Here is a 19913-nt window from a genome sequence, read left to right as displayed (position 1 = left end):
CTTATTGGGCAATGAAAAGGGTGGCTTTTAAGAGTTAGTACCCAGGAGCTGAGAATTCCTATTCATATTTCTGGGAAGTCAGAAGCCCCCGGGGAACATTTCGTGAACACTCAGGTCAACAGCTGGCTTTCTCCAGTGATAAATTCGGGTCAAACATTGCTCCTTTATCCTCCTGACATGCTGCAGAGATGACGTCCTTGAACAACACGCCAAACACGGGCCTCTGCCTGGGACTGTCACTTTCAGTCAGATTTACCTAAGTTTGATGCAAGTGTACCTGAGGAGAACACACATAGGTAGGGAATAACATATACACACTACCATATATAAAATAGATAATTGACAAAGACCTACTGTGTAACACAGGGAAATCTACTCAATAGCGCTTAATAACCTATATGGGAAAAAGAATGGATATATGTATATCATTTTGCTGTACACCTGAAATCAGTGCTACATTGTAAGTCAACTCTACTCCAATAGAGTTGATTCATTTTGCTGTACACCTGAAATTAATGCTACATTGTAAGTCAACGCCAATAAAATTGAAAAAAACATGCATAGTTACAGTGTCCTTACATGGAAGACAAAACATGTATAAAATGTTAAGACAGAACAAAACTCAAGGAAATGTCTTGCTTGCTCCTCACTGGCCAAAGCTCGCCTTTCCTTTAGAGCCCCTGATGGCCCTCCCTCCCTCCCCTCTGCCTTGTGACATTTTGGGACAGGCTGAGAAGTGCATGCCTTGAGGTCAGCCAGCTAAGGACACACTGCCAGGTGGGGTGTCAGCGACAATTCACTATAATAAAGGGTAAAAAATATTAGAACTTCTATTTGTATTTAATTTTTACATCAAAATAATTAACCATCACTGACATTCTGTATGGACAGTCCTGGACATCATCAGTAGGTCCATATGTCAAGTCACTTGGTGCCCTGAGAACAGTTCTGCAACATGGCGGTTGGGGGAGGGGGTGTGTGGCAATGGTCTTCATTCATTTATTCTCTGAAGAATTTCCAAGGTGTTGGTGCTTCTATGGGAACCCCGGGAATAGTTTTCAAGATCTATCACCAAATTAAACTGAAATGACCCCCGCAGAAGAGACAAGTAAGGACTAATAACGCAAGTGCAATAGACAGCCAAAAAGTGGCAGAATGGACCTGTGGTCTCAGGATGATTTTTCTTTTTTTTTTTTTGTCTTTGCCATTTCTAGGGCTGCTTCTGTGGCATATGGAGGTTCCCAGGCTAGGGGTCTAGTCGGAGCTGTAGCCCCCGGCCTACACCAGGGCCACAGCAACACTAGATCCAGGCCGCATCTGCAACCTACACCACAGCTCATGGCAACGCCAGATCCTTAACCCACTGAGCAAGGCCAGGGATCAAACCCGCAACCTCATGGTTCCTAGTTGGATTCATTAACCACTGAGCCACCATGAGAACTCCAGGATGTTTTTTCTATGTTATAATAATAAGGTAAAAAATAACAGTCATCTAATTCTACCTTAAAAAAAGGGTCAGAAAAATTCAAACTTTTCTCAAAAAAAAAAAAAATGCAAAAGAGGGATTTACATCCATTGTCTGTATTAGTGAGCCTTAACCTAAATGTATATGGTGTCTTGGGATATTGGTTATTAGCTATATAAAGTTTCCTGGGAGAGTCAGACTTTTTCATATCAAGCATCTAGAGCATGAAGACGGACCTGTGTAATTGCTATACAGAAGGAAATGATATTTATTTCTAGAGTTCTAAATAGAATGCTAAGGGAACTATTTTTTTAACTTGGATATTACCTATTGATTTTCTGTTATGCTGAAAGAAGGTTTAATGCTCTTATATCCCCCACCCTCACTTCTCTTGCCATCCTCCCAATAGTTATATCTCATTTTTAATTAGGTCAATAAAGGTATCGACATTAGTATGTTTTTGTAAATACTATTCATCGCAAAACCCAAGAAATTGACTATTATCACCTTTTATTCTAACAAAATGTTTTGTTTTCCTGGAGTTATAACTGTTTTGCTTTCTGTATACTGAGACATTTTCCCCCCATCTGATTATTTATATATCAATCATTTTTTAAATGCTCAAGCATATCAGATGCTGTATCATTTTTTTATTGTTGCTTTTTCCTGAAGACCCTTCTCCAACAGCCTCCATCCTCCACATACAATCTGGGCTAGTCACTTTCTAAGCCTTTGGCACTGCATCATCCTGCTTTATCCTAGGCTCATTAGGGGACTAGATGGAAAAGGGATGGGAGGAAGATTGTCAGGGGGCTGGTTTATCACAATAGGGAGTTCGGATTTCATTAAGTTACTGAAAGACCATATGAAATTGAAAGATGAAACCCGTTTGATAGAATCATCACACAGAGCAACCCAAGGTTGAGGAGATCATGTCTTACCCAAAATTCGGCTCTCAGCTGCAGGCTGTCCCTCCTTGGAACCACCATTCCTATATTTAGGGTCTAAAGACAATGACTTGGAATAATGAAACAAACACTGGTCCCAAACCTAATGTTGAGGCACTTACAATGGGAGAAAAACAATCTCTGATAAAAAATTTCAGTGTCACAGAAATTCAGTGTCACAGAAATTCATAGTTTAGGCCAATGCATATCTCTAAATTTCTCCATGCGTTTAACACTTTCCAAAATCCATGTCAGAGCAAGCAATTATTTTACATGTAAACTTGGAAGTTAGAAATAAAGCTGATCTCTCATTATGAAGAGAGATTTTCTAAGACAACTTGAATTTCAAAGTGCAGCAAACACAGGAGAAAATTTATTTTGGTGGCCACATTGCAGCAGGCAAAACCCATGGAGCTACCTCTCTGACTCCCCCATTGTTTGGGACCCTCCCTCACCTGTTTTTGTCCTCTTCTATGCTTTTTCGTTTATATTATTAAAATCATATTATCATAGCTATCTTACTGTCTCGTAGTACTTTGTAATTTTCCAATGCTTTCACAAAAATCCCATTAAGCCTTTTGACAGCCTATGAGGTAGATAAATAGGGTCTATCTATAGTGCTATAATTTCCATTTTTAAAAAATGGCTGAGAGAGGTTTAATGCGTTGCTGAGAATCAGCAGCCTCAACAGCTTGAAGAGGAAAGTTTTCCACCTGTCAACAGTGCTTACCTCTTTTTCCCATGACCACTTGTCTTTCTTTCTCATCTCACTTCCAATTCTTTTTTCCTTCTTTCTCAACATATCTGTATTATTATAACTGAAATATATTGCTTATCATATTTACAAAGTTCGTTTTCTGTTGTTAATGAATAATTCAAATAATGAAGGTAACATAATTATAAAATTGATCTATGTTAATGATAATTTATGTTAATATAATTTAAGTATAAATTAAAATATAATAATTGTATTTTAATACATGATATTTAATAATAATAAAGTTTTAAAAATTAAAGTATAGTTGATTTAAATAATTTTTAAAGTAAAAAAAAATTTAAAGCTCATTCTTTGTACTTGCAGGTGATTCTCAGCCCTCTCCCCCCAGCCTCAATGTCAGCAAACCTGATTCTCACATTCTGAATGTATATAAGAAATGAGGAGGGCTGAACGGAGACATGGTTTAATTTCCCTTCTCAGAAGATTCTTTGATTTACAAAAGGTAGCCTCACAGGATTTGTGTAAACATCAGGCCAAGTGTCTTTAATTCAACCTAATCATCTCCAAGGCAACGGAGGAGATCACGGATTTCCCGGCTGGCTTACCTGCGGGCGGCTGTGGGGCTGACACCGCCCCGCCACACGGGGGAGCTGCCGCGCTTCGGGGGCGCAGGGGACGCTGGGAGCGGCTGTTCAGAGAGGAGCCCGGGAGCCGTGGCCAGCGAAGGAGCGTGGGCTTCTCTGGGTCAGAGGCTGCGTCTTCGAGCTCCGTCGTCTTCGGGAAGAATGAGGACAGCTCTCTTCTGGGAACAGTTGGTCCTAGCGGTAAGCCACCAGTCTTTTGGGGTTCATGTTTATTAAGTTCCGGGGTGCCGTTCCTCCCCGCCCACGGATATCGCGGGGCACCTGGGAGAGCATCCCGAGTGACTCCTGATTTGACAGAGACGGTTCTCTGGAGCCGCCTGTGTCCTGCAGACCTACTCCCGAGTCACGTATGATCCGCCTGGGGTCAGTCTGACCTAGGCACTTGCTTTACTTAATTTGTCGTTTTAGACAAATTGTTTAAAATCCACATCAACCTTTTAGAATGAAAAGAGTCCCAGGAAATCCCAGTTTTCCATTTCTTCTGAAAAAAAAGGTATCCCTGGGAGCCATGGCCCCAAGTTTCTACTGGGCAGCGGTGGGGCCGGACTGGGCCTAGGCCCTTCGTTCCCTGCAGACCCCACTGGCCTGCCCGGCGTCTTAGGGGCTCATGGGTCACACCATTCGCTTAGAGTGAGCAATTCTGGCCCTGAGGTTTGCCCTGAGGGGCCTCCGCCCCTTCGCAGCACAGGCTGAGTGAGCTGGGAAGTCGGTATGTGTTGGGGGGAGATCAACCACTTCTTCCCAATGACTTGCATACCCTTGAGTCGCCACTAACTTTGCCCACTTCCTGGGATGTGGCAGACTCTTATCTTAAAATACATGCAAGTGTTCATCCCCTAGCCCTCTGAATAGCTCATACCACCCGCCTTGTGGTTCCCTGACCTCTCCCCTCAGACTTGATGAGAACGTCAAGTCTAAAGCAGGACCTAAGTCAGCGGGGAACCTGAGGTTCAGAGCAGCGAGTGTTCCCAGGGCAGCCGGCACTGGAGGATGTTGGGGCCAAGAGTATCACTCTCCTTCCGCTGGAGAAACAGCAGATGGGAATGAGGGGCCTGCAGAGCCTGCAGTGTAAAACGGGTCAGAGAGGAATAAAGCACACAGGAAAAATGAAAGTGATGGGAGAGGAAGAGATGAGGCCGAGAGGGAGCGTGGGGAGAGAGGGAGGAGGAGGGGATGGCTTGCACCACTGTTCACCCGGGATACGGGCATCAGCCGTGGATTCTGTGCTTTCTGTCTATGGCAGAAAATGCCATTTGCTGAAGAAATTCTCCACCTTAATCCTCCTAGATATGGATTAAAAAAAAAAAAAAGAAAGGAAGAAACACAGAAATTGGCATTTTCCTCCAAGTAGGTTGAGTGTATATATATACATACATATATATATATATATATATTTTTTTTTTTAGGGCTGCACTTGTGACATATGGAAGTTCCCAGGCTAGGGGTCGAATTGGAGCTGCAGCTTCTGGCAACACCAGATTTGAGCTGCGTCTCTGACCTACATCACAGCTTGTGGCAACGCTGGATACTTAACCCACTGAGCAAGGCCGGGGATCAAACACAGATCCTCATGGTTACCAGGTGGGTTCGTGACTGCTGTGCCACAACGGGAAGTCCAGGTTGAGTATATTTTATATCATTTAAAAATGTTTTCCTTTAGGAGTTCCCACTGTGGCGCAGTGGAAACGAATCCAACTAGGAACCATGAGGTTGCAGGTTTGATCCCTGGCCTCGCTCAGTGGGTTGAGCATCGGGCGTTGCCGTGAGCGGTGGTCTAGGTCACAGATGTGGCCCGGACCTGGTGTTGCTGTGGCTGCGGTGTAGGCTGGCAGCTATAGCTCCGATTAGACCCCTAGCCTGGGAACCTCCATATGCCGAGGGTGCAGCCCCAAAAAGAAAGCAAAAAAAGAACAAAAAAAAAGGTTTCCTTTAGAGTAGAAGGTACTGCTAGATGTCCACCTAACTTTCTCGTCTTCCCCTGGGTGGACACAGCACCAGATTGCATTTTCCAGCTTCCCCTGTAGTTAGCTGAGGTCATGTAGCTGGGTTCTAGCCAATGGAATGTGACAGGAATAAAAACATGCCATCTAGTACTGGCTCATAAAATCTCTCACGTTCTTTTCCCTTCCGTGGTGACCCCGAAAGTGTGGATTGGAGAGAGCACAGGTTGGAAAGGAGCCTATCTCCTAAATTAATTTCCCCTGTGTGTAGTGTTTGATAGGTTACATCCCTCCTCCACCTGGAGGGGGAAAAATTCTTTAATTTCTCTGTGCCTCAGTTTTCCTCACCTGCAAATTGGGAATATTGATAGTAAGTATCTGTTACTATTGGAAGTAGAGCTATTGGAAGTATTATATGAGTTAATATTTGTAAATCACCCAGAAGAGTACTCTGCGTCTAGTAAGCACTACATGAAGGTTGTGTAATACATTAAAAGCTGTATAAATATCATTATATTAACTTTTATGGCTATTTTACATGTTTTAACAAATTTCTTTGGATGACAGAATCGCCTTGGCTGATAGGTTTACTCGTTTGTTTTAGAACAGGATAGAATTTACAAGTTGTGGCTTAGGTGTCCCATGGATTAGCCTGGGTTCCAATTTCGGCTTTGCCTCTCAACTCTGAGGCATTAAAACACTACTTAACTTCGCTAAGTCTCAATTTTATCATGAATAGGACCATTAATACCTACTTCAGAGGGTTATTGCAGGGTTCATGAGATAAGGTTTGTAAAAAATTTAGTCAAGTGCCTGGCACTTAGTAAGTGCTCATTGCTTCTAGGCAACAAATGATTGAGAGGTCTGGTTTGAGAAGGTTGTCCAGAACATTTGTCATGAATCCCCGAAGCTTTTCCTTCAACCCCACAAGGAGGTGCTTGAAATGAATTTGATTTTGATTTCCGGACTTTCTTTTTTTCAGCTGCAAAACTCTTTCTTCAAGCCAAATCTTAGACGAGTGTCTAGTCTAACGTGGATGGATGCAGTGGGTAGGGGGTGGAAAGGAGACCCTCTGTCCACCCACAGTCTTTCTCACACACTCCCTCTCTGCATTGTCCCTGAGTCATCTCTGTGGAATCCCAGGGTTCCTCAGCACAGTTTGATCATTTATAGGACTTGAAGTTCTCTAAACTCTTTTCTACCAGCTCTGACATTTTATGACCTCCCCAGAGCTGGCATTTCGCCATGAAATAAAGTGGAGGTTGAAATTATACTGACACAACCTGTTCCCTAGGCCAAGGCCTCTTCGGACCTAGCCAGTTGTTTTCACCGCTGACTCTCATGCTCATCAGTTCAACCCTCTCTCTTTGGGAACAGTCCCTTCCATTCCACCTGCTTCTGTCACATGGAGAGAGGGGGCAGGAAGCTGAGAAGAGGCCACCACCCAGCTGTCTCAGGCCTTATCTAGGGGCCTAGGCTCTAGCATCTAGTGAAGCCACCTGACGGGCAGAGGTTGAGTTTGATAGCAAGTCCCTTGGCCAGTTGCAGAGCATGGATTTAAAATAAGCTAGCTAAAGAAAAATGAGCTCTCTCTATACTTCAGTGCGCTTCTGCAGTGAAGAATTGAATGATCCGTCGAATTTTCTTCTCTAGCCCTGCTTGCTTGTATGGATGTAAACTGCCCAGTCAAAACTCCAGCCAGCCATCCGTGACTGGGGAGGAGCAGCTCTACCTCCTTGCATTCAGAGCAGGTCACTTTACTGCTCAGACCCTCAGGGGGCTTCCACTTCCACTGAGATGAAATTCGAAGACTTTTCCTTGGCCTCAGACCTCATCTCTCACCACTCTCCTCCTGGCCCTTGCATGCACTCCATGTCCATCCCAGCGACAGTATACCATGCTCACCTGGTGGCCTTCTAGGCCAGCTGTGACCCAGTGGATAAGGAGCACAGTGGTGGCAGAGTAACAAATGAGACCGTCAGGCTTTGGTAAAGGCAGGTCAGGTCCTTTAGGTCACACTGTGCACCATGCATTTTGCCTGACCTCTTTCAGTGTTTGTGGTTGGGGACCACATTGGATTCACACGAGGCCAGCCCTTCCATGACATCCAGCATCAAATATGAGACATCGTTGATTTTAGTAGATTTCCCATTTTCCAAATGTCTTCTGTCCCAGATTTCAAACTTGGATATTTGGAACTGCAGACCTATATGGGACCCCACTGTTGTAGAAAATATGGTTTACCAAAATCTGGAAGCTGCTTAGATAATCATATTTGACTCTGTAGTTCCTCCAACATGGGAAGCATCGTCTGCTCTCTGGGCCTTTGCACATGCTCTTCCTGCATCTGGAAGACTTTCCCTCCAGAGAGCCTCATGGTTCCATCCTCTGTAACTCCCTTCTCAGAGAGGCCTTGCCTGACCATCTTATCTACAAAAAGCATCCCCAGTCTCTTTCTAGACCTGCACCCTCCTCTTACCTCATAGCTCTTACCTCTGTCCTGCATAGAATTGGTACACAGATTGCTTGTTGTCTTCCCCGCTCTTTCTCTGGAGAGCAGGGACTTGTCTACTGAGGATGCAGTGAGGATCCTCACTGGGCCCCTGAGGATGAGGGTTCAATCCCTGGCCTCACTCAGTGGGTTAAGGATCTGGTGTGGCTGCAAGCTGCAGTGTAGGTTGCAGATACAGCTTGGACCCACTTGTTGCTGTGGCTGTGGTATAGGCTGGCAGCGCTCTAATTCTACCCCTAGCCCGGGAACTTCCATATGCTGCAGGTGCAGCTGTAAAAAGAAAAAAAAATCTTATTTTAATAAATACTGTGATATAGAAAATGTAACTGACATGGAACTCGTTTCACGGTGTTATTGTTCAGGATGGAGCCAAATTTATTTAGATTTAAAAAACGAGTGATTGGAGAGTTACTGTGAAGATAAGGCAAAAATCATGAAGATGCAATGAGAGTGGCTGACCTTTAGGCTACTCTGATCCTTACTGACATGAGGAATCCTTGACTTGGGGCCAGGAGACCTCAGTTGTGCTATCTCCTCCAGGGCACGGAGTTGCAGAGACAGGGGTTCTCTGCATTCAGCACTGGGCATCTATGAGATCACTCTGCTCTTCTTCCCAGATGACGTGTCTGGTCCTGGCCTGTCTCTGGATTGCTGCCAGTCCCAGATATTTCAGCCTGCATGCTTTCTGATTCCTCAGCACTTCCCAAACACCTGCCATCCCTCGTGCTCTTATTTCTTTCACTTGCTTCTCTCAGGACTGTATGCCCCTGCCAATAGCAACCCTTATTGTCAGTTACCATCTCTTTTAACATGTTAATTTTTTGAAACTTATCAAGGGCGCATCAGAGGAAAAAAATGTTCTTAATTGCAAAAAAAGTAGATGCTCATCGAAGCAATTTGAAGAGTAAAAATAAAGTGTAAACGTTTTTCCTGCTCCCCTGTTACTTTCACTCAAATCTCATTCACCAAGGGCAACTTCTTCCCCAATTTGAAGTAGATTCTTCCAGGATTTGTCTTCTTTTCAAGTATTTGTACATACAAGTAAAAAAATAAAATGAAGCATTTTATGTTTACTATTCAAGAAATTTCTTTTTGCATTCATCAATAAATCCTTCCATGTTCCAAGCCTACTTCATCTTTTTAAACAGCTGCATAGAATTTTATCATGTGCTCTTTTTTTTGGAAAATAATTTCTAAAGGCCATCGAACCACCTTCCATCTGACTACATCAAGTCCAAGTCCTGAGTTAGGCCCTAATGCCCTGAAACATCCATCGTATATAATGATTAACTTCTTTTCTTTTATTTATTTATTGATTTTTTTTTTTTTTTTTTTTGTCTTTTTGCCTTTTCTAAGGCCGCTCCCTGGGCATATGGCGGTTCCCAGGCTAGGGGTCTAATCGGAGCTGTAGCTGCCGGCCTATACCAGAGCCACAGCAATGTGGGATCCGAGCTGAGCCTGCAACCTACACCTCAGCTCACGGCAATGCTGGATCCTTAACCCTCTGAGCGAGGCCAGGGATTGAACCCGCAACTTCATGGTTCCTAGTCAGATTCGTTAACCGCTGCGCCACAACAGGAACTCCATGATTAACTTCTTTTCTAAGTCTCGAGGATGGTACAGGTATGTAACAGCCTTGGAAGAATTGAGAAAATAGTCACTCCAATAATTTTTTGTGGTTCGAATGAGAAACCTTTCTTGAGAAAGACTAGATCACAGACACAACTTTGGCTGTTCACTTCTTTCTTGCCTGAGGATACTCTCAGATGTCTCAGTTCCCTCTATTCTAATAAGGCATCAGTCTGTGACTTTTTAACCTCCTCCATAAAGTCTTCCTGAATTAATAGATAAGATCAGTGTCTCTCTGAATAGACACAGTTATCACATACGTACATACTATAGGGGAGGGAAAAACTCTCTCTCTACCCTCTTAGATTCTGTGACTGGGGCTCTGGAAGTCAAATGGACAAAAGTCATACTAAAAAGGGAAAAACAGTTTATAAACTTGCTCAGTGATATGTAATTCAAAGGGGTGGTTACAACTTGGGGCTTATTAGCTCTTTCAGAAGGAATAGTAAGTTGAGGGGGGAAGTGACAAGATAAAGAAAAAGGGATTCAGGCTCTCTGAAGTGGCCAGGTGTAGGCAGGTAGATATATGGGGGAAACCAATGGAAGACAAGGGCTGTTTTAATAAGATTTGTTATGTTCATTACATCTCTGGCCTAAGAGTCTCTGGTGATGAAGAGTCATCCTGCCCTTCCGGTACAGGGAGGACACCTTTCGCACATGAAATTTTACATCCTGCTTTTGGGTGGAAGGAGGAGGTCAGAGCCTCTCCTGCACCTGCTGTTTCTCAAGTATCTTCAGCTCAAAATAATCTCTATGCCAAAGTGCTATATTTTAAGAGGGCGTATTATGATTCCCTACAATGCATACAAGGCAGACTAAATGGCAACCATTGCTACCTCCAACAAGAGTTCTTACTATTAATAAATTCAGCTAATGCTTATTAACCCGTGTGCGTGCCAAAGACTTTGCTAAGCATGTTGCAGAATCTATTTCATTTAATTCTTTTAACAATGCAGTGTGCCTCAAAAAGGTAAAGTTAACCTCTCGACAATCACACAACTACTAAGTGGGAATAGGCCAGGAATCTAACTCAACTCTATGTGACTACAGATTCCTTCTGGTTCTCCACAGCCTCAGCATGACTATTGCGCTAAATTCAGCCAGTAGTTGGAGTGCAGTTATCTTTAGTATTTTTGAACTTTGCAGTGCCAAGTACCCCCTAAGACTAAAAGATTCCTGTTATTCATCTTAACTTGTTAGTCCTCAGAGGTGAGGAAGATCTTTGCACACAATGGACACTTAAATCCATTTGAATGATGACTCTGCTGCCTTTATAACTCTGACAGCAGTTTGGAGTGGAGTCCAACACTCTGGGCCGCTCGATAAATCCTTGTCAGAGTGATTGCTGATGGCTTGTTTTCTTTCCTTTGCTGGAGTATTTATAGAAGAACTTTCAGCAAGCTCCAAAATGTAACACTCTCCAGAGATACTTTTTGAACCTTGAAACTATGTCCTGTAAAGAGAAAAAAAGTGCTAAGATTTTGGATAAGGCTCAAATATTGATTTGTAAGTACCCCTCGGAGAATTCAGCTATGCTTTCTTGAATATTGTATTATTCCTATCCAGTTCTACCACTATTTAAAACAAACTAGTAACATATTTAAATAAATTATAACTAAAGTTTAAAGTTATTTTAGTAATTTTATTGCCAAAGACAAGTTGTTGAATTACTTCAAACTCTTCTCAGAATCCGAGAGTCAAGCAAAATTTACAAACGGCCTAGTCCAATACTATTATTTTTCAAAATAAGAGTTATAGAGAAGAACGTGAATTTGCCTGAGGTCACAAAGCTAGTCTTTTGTCTCAGTTATAAGTGAACAAATCAAACTTGATATCTATAATGGATTCTTTTGGATGTGTTGCCCATTTCCTGAATTTATTACTTTTTTGTGGTATCTTCGGTCCCTGGCATAATACAAACACAGTATACAAGTGCTCAAGAAGTGTCTACCGAGTTGGACTGTTTCAAAAATATGATATGTTTATAGACATAATAGTTTTTTTCTTTTTTTTTTAGGGCCACACCTGAGGCATATGGCAGTTCCCAGGCTAGGGTTCGAATTGGAGCTGCAGCCAGCCACAGTGGTGTGGAATCCAAGCCACATCTGTGACCTATGCCGCAGCTTGCGGCGATGCTGAATCCTTAACCCACTGAGGAAGGCCAGGGATGGAACCTGCATCCTCATGGTTTAGTAGGCTTCTTAACCTGCTGAGCCACAGTGGGAGCTCCCTGATCTAAATATTTTTAAAAATAGAAATGCATGCATACTGTAAAAGAAAAAGTATGGAGCCAAACAGCCAAGGAAGACTTTGTTGCCATAGGGGATAGAGATTGAACTCAACTCTTTTGAGACAAAAGGTGTTTCTAAAATTTTTAAACACTAAGGTGAGCTACTGAGCAAGTTGTAGAGGATGGATGCTAGTGGGGAGGCTGGTCATCTGTGTCTGCTGTTAGGCTCCGATCTGCCCACAAAGACTGGGAAACGGGGGACACTGTTGTTGCTGAAACTCACCCTCTGTCTGCCAGTGCCAAATTGAAACTCAGAGACAGAGTTTTGGGTAGAGGAGAAAAAGATAGCTTTACTGCTTTGCCAGGCAAAGGGGGGCTTACAGCAGGCTAACATCTTAAAGACTGTGCCCCCTCAATGGAAAGAATTGCGAGGAGGAATTCTGGAGTGAAAAGGAGCAAAACAGGTTTTCAAATAGGAATCAAGATTGGGGCCGACATGCATTCTTCTTTCTTTGGGAGACTCTTAGTCTTTAGAGCCGACATCAGGAGATCTCTGCATGATCATGGTGGTGGTCTTCTGGGTTATTGCCTAGAATAACAGTGCTTGCAAAAAGGGTATAATGATCAGAGATGAGAACAAACTAGGAAAGTTCCCGAAAAGCATCATGTGCTAATAATTTTTGACCCACAGGCAGTTGTGCCTAATTAAGCAGGGTGCCTAATCTTTGGCTTACGTGTGATTGTGTTTAGGGTGCAATTAAGCCAGGGAGAAGGACAAGGAAGCACTCTAAGCCATTCATTTTTTTTTTTTTTTTTTGGTCTTTTTGCCATTTCTTGGGCTGCTCTCACAGCATATGGAGGTTCCCAGGCTAGAGGTCGAATCGGAGCTGTAGCCGCCGGCCTACACCAGAGCCACAGCAACACAGGATCCAGGCCACATCTGCAACCTACACCACAGTTCACGGCAACGCCGGATCCTTAACCCACTCAGCAAAGCTGCAATCTCATGATTCCTAGTTGGATTCGTTAGTCTCCACCACGATGGTAGCTCCCTAAGCCGTTCATTTTTGAGGTATTCATTTCTAAAAAAAGCATAAGGAATATAACTTTCCTCTTAGGTGTATAAAATGCCTATATTAGTATGCGTATCCTTTTCGAGGCAACCGGGATCTTGCCCCAAGGCTGTACTGTTGTTTTTTGACCCTTCCTCCCTTGTCTTCAACTCCCCTTCCTGCCCTGATCAGCACCTGTCTGAACCTGCCCCTAGGAACTCAGGGAAAGCTTTGGTGGCTGAAGAGGCCCATTTTCTAAGAACAAGAAGTGGGGGACACAGGCTTCTGTGCCCAGGAGCCCCACAGGGCTGACCATCCACGATGATTACATTTCAAAGGAATGGCTCCCAGTTCCCAGTGAAAAGTGTTCCTAGGTGTGGCAGAAGGTTAGGGGAAGATTTATATTTCAGAAGGAGAAGAAGAATTTATGATGACAAGTTTTCTAAAGTAAATGCACTGAGCAAAGGGAGGCCAAGGGTCAGGGGTCAGGAAGAAGCCTATAAAGTTTAGTCCAGCGGAGGGGACAGAGGGTGTCTTGGTCAGCACCTCCTGGTAAAGAAGGAAGTTTAAACCCATCTGTTTACTTTTGCTCTCTCCCAAAATCCTAATAAAATGCTAACAAAAATGTTTTTGTTGAGTCATAAAACCACAGGGATAAAGACAATAGGAGTAGAGATAAGAATAAAGAATTTTGGAAACTGGAAAGCAGGTAAAAGACCAGAAACTGACTCTTGGTAGATTGAGTAATTGCTCCCCCCCACAAATGTTTCTAAATTGTCAATGCCAGGAATGTCTGGATGTGAAGATAGAGCTAAAAACAGGGTGATTGTTTGAATAGCAGAAATGAAAACTCAGTGAAATGGTTGGAATAGTAGTTTGGGGACATCTAATGGAACATGGAACAAAAAAAACCAAGAGATGAAAAAAGAGAGAAAATGTAAGAAAATTAAAGACCTACTCCCTGAAATCAAATATCCAAAAAGGAAATTCTAGAAATAAAGAATATAGAGGGAAAGAATTAAACAATCAAATAATGCAAGATAATTTTCCAGCACCATCAAAGGCATCCATCAAAAGGCATCCATGCTAAGATGCATCATTGTGAAATTTTAGGATGTCAGGGGCAACAAGAGATCCCATACATTTCCGGAGAGGAACAAATGAGGTTGCATGTAAAGAATGAGGAATCAGAATGACAGCAGCATTTGAAAGTGAAAAGGCAATGGAGCCTTTAAATTCCAATGGAGATAAAATTTTTGATGAAAAGTATTCTCCAACAGAGAATTTCAACCTTTCCAAGCTATCACTTACGTGTGAGGTCAGACTAAAGAGCTTTTTGGGTGATCGAAGTCCCCCATATTTTACCTCCCGGGCCATTTTTCTTAGGTTAATGTGTGTCACTGAAATAGAGAAATGAACTGAGAGGGAAGAGAATGGAAAGTAGGAATGAAGAGATCCAACATAGGAAAGAGAAAAAAGGAATATCTAGAGGACAGGGAACATTAATTCCAAGATCACAAGTGTGCCCAGCCTAGATGGCAAGTTTAGACTACAAATATTCTATGCTCTCACTTCTGTGTGGAATATAAAAAAGCCAAACTTGTGAAAACAGAGTAGAGTGGTGGTTACCAGGGGCTGGTGGTGGGGGTGCAGTGGAGATGTGAGAATATAAACTCTGAACTAGTAGATAAATAAATCCTGGAGATCTAGTCCACAGTAGAGTGCTTTCAGTCAACAGTCTGTATTATAAACTTCAGAGTTGCTAAGAGACTAAATTTTAATTGTTCTCACCCCAAAAAAGGAAATAATTATGTGATGATAGAGGGGTTAGCTAATGCTAAGGTGGTAATCATATCGCAATATACAAATATATCAAATCAACATGCATATGCCTTAAACTTCCCCAATGTTATGTGACAATTCTAACACAGTTAAAATACATCCATCCATACATGCAAACATACATCCATACACATACATACATAATTTTAAAAAGATGTAATGGAGTTCCTGTCATGGCTCAGTGGTTAATGAACCCGACTAGCATCCCTGAGGATGCGGGTTCAATCCCTGGCCTCCGTGGGTTAAGGATCCGGTGTTGCCGTGAGCTGTGGTGTAGGTTGCAGACGCGGCTCGGATCCCTTGTTGCCGTGGCTGTGGTGTAGGCCAGCATCTCTAGCTCTGATTGGACCCCTAGCCTGGGAATCTCCATATGCTGTGGGGGTGGCCCTAAAAAGACAAAAGACAGAAAAAACAAACAAAAAGAAAAAGTAAAGATTCCCAGTTTTCATTATAAAGAGGAAAGTGATAGTGTACCTAAGAAGCGATTTAGCTATATGATGATGGTTTGGAGCTTAAGTTAAGGATAAGGTCATAAAAACCTGAGAAATTGAATATCCAAACGGACAATGGGCAGGCCGTGTGTAACATGGAATTCTGCCCCACAGACTGCAGCATTCAGCCCAGAAAACCCGCCCACTAGCTCTAGTAGCCCAAGCACTGGCCCAGGAAGCCTGGCTGCTATCTGTAAAGAAAGACTTGCAGGAAGTGAGACCACCATCTCTAACAACTGGTCCATGGAGCCACATAATGATCCCTGTTAACAGTCAGCCCCAAACAGCCAGGATTTGATGAATGACTGACAGCTTCCCTAATTTTTGTTTCTGCTTCCAATTTAGGACCAACGAGAGAAAGCCGAATAGGTACCTATGTACTGCCAACCCATGACCTGGATGCCCTGCTTCTAGTTATAACGTCCACCTACAGCTTCCCCAGGCCAAGAGCCTCTGCTCGGGGCAACCCGGAGCCTTCCCTTTGTTCCCCTGTGAAGCTTTCCTACTTTACCGCCTGCCTTTTTTACTTTCGCTGAAAAGCAGGTGATGGTGTCTGACTCCTTTGGAATAGCGCCCTCTGAATAGCCTTTACTTGTTCACTTTTGGCTGGTCTTAGTTTATTTCCCAAAACCCAAGCCCTCACCGCTACCACCAGCACAAAAAGCCATTTTTAAATGCAATGACTTAAAAATTGTAATAGCAGTGATCATTTACCATGAGACTTAGCTGTGAGTAGGAATTTCATAATCATCCTTTTTTTTTTTTTGCTTTTTTAGGGCCACACCCTCGGCATGTGGAGATTCCTAGGCTAGGGGTTGAATCGGAGCTACAGCCACCAGCCTACACCACAGCCACAACAATGAAGGATTCAAACCATGTGTGTGACCTACACCACAGCTCATGGCAACACCAGATCCTTAACTCACCGAGTGAGGCCAGGGACTGAACCCGCAACCTCATGATTCCTAGTTGGATTTGTTTCTGTTGCGCCATGATGGAAACTCCATAATCATAAATTTTAATTTACATTTATAATTATGTTTGATTTACATTAATCCGTAAATTTTAATGTAAATATGAACTATTAACCTATGTTTTTATTTGCTTTCATTGGTAGAGTTAAAAAGCTTACCTAGTCCATTGCACTGAAGGAGATAAAATTTTTTAGAAGAACACTATGTTATTGTGATATAATTTGTATACAATTAAATACATTTTTTAAAGTGTATATTTAATGAGTGTTGACAGATGTACTCACCCATGTGACCACAACTACAGGAACATTTCAGCATCCCCAAAAGTTCACTCGTGCCGGGTCTTAGACCCCCAGCACATACACCCAGCCCTGGGCAACCGCTGATCTGCTTTCTGTCCTGTAGATGAGATTTCCTTCTGAAAGAATTGCACAGAACCAAGCAGTACCACTGTCTTACTGTTTTGCATCCTCACCAGGGAGCATCAGTCTTTCCCATCAGCTCCAGTCAGTCTGGGCAGACTTTCACATTCCAATACATCTAGTGAGTGCCTGGAGTCTCTCCGGGTGGTGTGGTTCTCTTTGGTTTTAGGAACTTAGCATATGCTTTTGTTTTCAGTGATTTCCCTCCCACATAGACTTCTGGCTATTTTGCTTTCTGGAACAGCTGAGAAAGGCCAGGTATCAACAGACAGGACATTTCAGGGTATTAATTCCAAGAGACTTAAGGTATTGTGGTTGGGGTTAAATGGGGACCTACTTTAATAGGAGCGCTGAACTTGTTCAAATATAAGATGAGAAGTAATCAAAGCATAATTTCCATGATACAGATCCTGTGAATCTTAATGGGCCTGCACGCTCCCTATTCTGAACATGTTATTCCATATCCTAACTATTCTATTATCTTCTTCCTTCCATGAAAGTCAGATTATTTTGATGTGATTTATGAATGGTAACATTCACCCTTTTTAAGTGTGTTGCAGTTCAGTAAGTTTTGACAAATGTATGCAGTCCTCTAGCCACTGCCACAATCAACTAATACTTCTGTCATCTCCCATATTCTCTTGTGCTTCTGTACTTAACCCCCTACTCCATCTCTAGCCGTTGGAGCCATGGATCTGATGTGCTTCTCCCACATGTCCCATACTTGGAAGCATGCAGTGTGTAGCCCTTTCAAACTGGTTTCTTTTGCCTAGTGATATGCTTTTGAGATTCATCCACATCAGGTATATAAGTAGTTTGTTTTTTATTGCTGAGCAGTATTCCAGTGTATGAACCACAATTGTTTATCAGTTTGTCTGTTGATGGACATATGAATAACGTATGGTTTTGGAAACTATGAATAAAGTAGTTATGAATAGTTGCATACGTGTTTTTCTGTAATATATACTTTCTTATTTCTCTTGGATAAATACCTAGAATGGGACTCTTCATTCAAATCGTTTGTCTAAATTTCTAAAAAAAATGCCAAACCAGGAGTTCCCGTCGTGGCGCAGTGGTTAACGAATCCGACTAAGAACCATGAGGTTGCGGGTTCGGTCCCTGCCCTTGCTCAGTGGGTTAACGATCCGGCGTTGCCGTGAGCTGTGGTGTAGGTTGCAGATGCAGCTCGGATCCCGCGTTGCTGTGGCTCTGGCGTAGGCCGGTGGCTACAGCTCCGATTGGACCCCTAGCCTGGGAACCTCCATATGCTGCGGGAGCGGCCCAAGAAATAGCAACAATAACAACAACAAAAAGACAAAAGAAAAAAAAAAAAATGCCAAACTGTTTTCTAAGTTGACCGTACAGTTTTGTTTTCTTACTGGGAATGTACTGAAGTTTCATTTACTCTGTAGCCCCATCAGCACTTGCTATTACAGTTTAATGTTTTTTTATCTATTTCAATACGTGTGTAATCATGTCTCATTGTGGTCTTAATTTGTATTTTCCCAGTGAGTAATGATGTTGAATATCTTTTCTAGTGCTAATTTTCTAACCATGTATCTTTAGTGAATTGTCTGTTTAAGCTTTTTGCTCTTTTTTAATTTTTTTTTAAAGTATTGAGTTGTAAATGTTCTTTATTTTTTTAGGGGGGAGGATCAATCCATTTTATTGAGGGCTTTGGAGGAGAGTCGAAGGCCTGGGAAAACAATGAGATGTGTTGTCCTTCTGGCTGGGATCTACCAGCGTCAGTCACTGAAAGCAAGTCATTTTTGAATACAAGTCAAAAATGAATACATTCTGAATACAAGTCATTTTTCAGATGTGTTTGGCAAATATATTCTCTTAGTTTGTTACTACTCTTTTTATTTTCTTCAAGGTATCTTTCAAAGAATAGAAATTTATAATTTTGACATAGTGCAGTTTATTAATTTGTCCATCCCAGTTTTACAAGGATTTTCCTTGTTTTTCTCTAGAAGTTATATAATTATACATTTTCTTTTTAGGACTATGATTCATTGTCAGTCACTTTTTGTATTTTTGTATATGGTATGAAATAAGAGTTGAGGGTTTTTCTTTTTACACTTGGATGTCCAGATCTTCTAGCACCATTTGTTTAAAAGTCTGTCTCCAGGAGTTCCCGTCGTGGCGCAGTGGTTAGCGAATCCGACTAGGAACCATGAGGTTGCGGGTTCGGTCCCTGCCCTTGCTCAGTGGGTTAATGATCCGGCGTTGCCGTGAGCTGTGGTGTAGGTCGCAGACGCGGCTCGGATCCCGCGTTGCTGTGGCTCTGGTGTAGGCTGGCGGCTACAGCTCCGATTGGACCCCTAGCCTGGGAACCTCCATATGCCGTGGGAGCGGCCCAAAGAAATAGCAAAAAGACAAAAACAAAACAAAACAAAAAAACAAAACAAAAAACAAAAAAACAAAAAAAAAACAAAAAAAATAAAATAAAAGTCTGTCTCCACTGAATTACCTTGGTAGTTTGTTAAAAGTGAGTTGATCATATATGTATGAGTCTTTTATTCCCCCTGGAATATCTATCAGAATAATGCTGACTGTAGAGTATGAACTGGGAAGTAATCATTCCTCTTTAATTTCTTGGAAGAGTGGGTAGAATTGGTATTTTTTCTTTTTAAAATATTTGCCATAATTCCCTAGTGAAGCCATATGGGCCTGGGATTTTTTATTCATGGGAAAGTTTATAAATACAAATTAAATTTAAAAAATAGATACAGAGCTATTCAGGTTTTTTATTTATTTTTGTGTGGACTTTGATAATTTTGTATCTCAAGGAATTTGTCTAATTAATTTCAGTTGTCAAATTTTTGCATGGTGTTTATTAGTGTAAAGTGATTCTTAATAATCCCGTATTTTCTTTTAAAATACTTTTTAGTACTGTTTCAGTTGCATCTCACAAGTATGGGGATGTTATGTTTTCATTTTCACTCAGTTCAAAACTCTTTCTTTCTTTCTTTCTTTCTTTCTTTCTTTCTTTCTTTCTTTCTTTCTTTCTTTCTTTCTTTCTTTCTTTCTTTCTTTTTGTCTTT

At 42.1% G+C, this 19913-nt stretch overlaps 1 long non-coding RNA gene across 1 annotated transcript in view; it reads left to right on the top strand.

Annotated features, from left to right (window-relative positions):
* Positions 1-19913, top strand: part of LOC110259965 — a 77706-nt gene that overhangs the window by 18885 nt on the left and 38908 nt on the right. Inside the window, exon 2 of the long non-coding RNA XR_002342487.1 lies at positions 3494-3954. This is a non-coding gene — a long non-coding RNA (uncharacterized LOC110259965). The remainder of the gene's footprint in view (positions 1-3493; positions 3955-19913) is intronic.

The sequence above is a fragment of the Sus scrofa genome, chromosome 1 (assembly GCF_000003025.6).
Source record: "Sus scrofa isolate TJ Tabasco breed Duroc chromosome 1, Sscrofa11.1, whole genome shotgun sequence".
Lineage (NCBI taxonomy): Eukaryota > Metazoa > Chordata > Mammalia > Artiodactyla > Suidae > Sus > Sus scrofa.
This window is presented reverse-complemented; position numbering and strand designations above follow the sequence as displayed.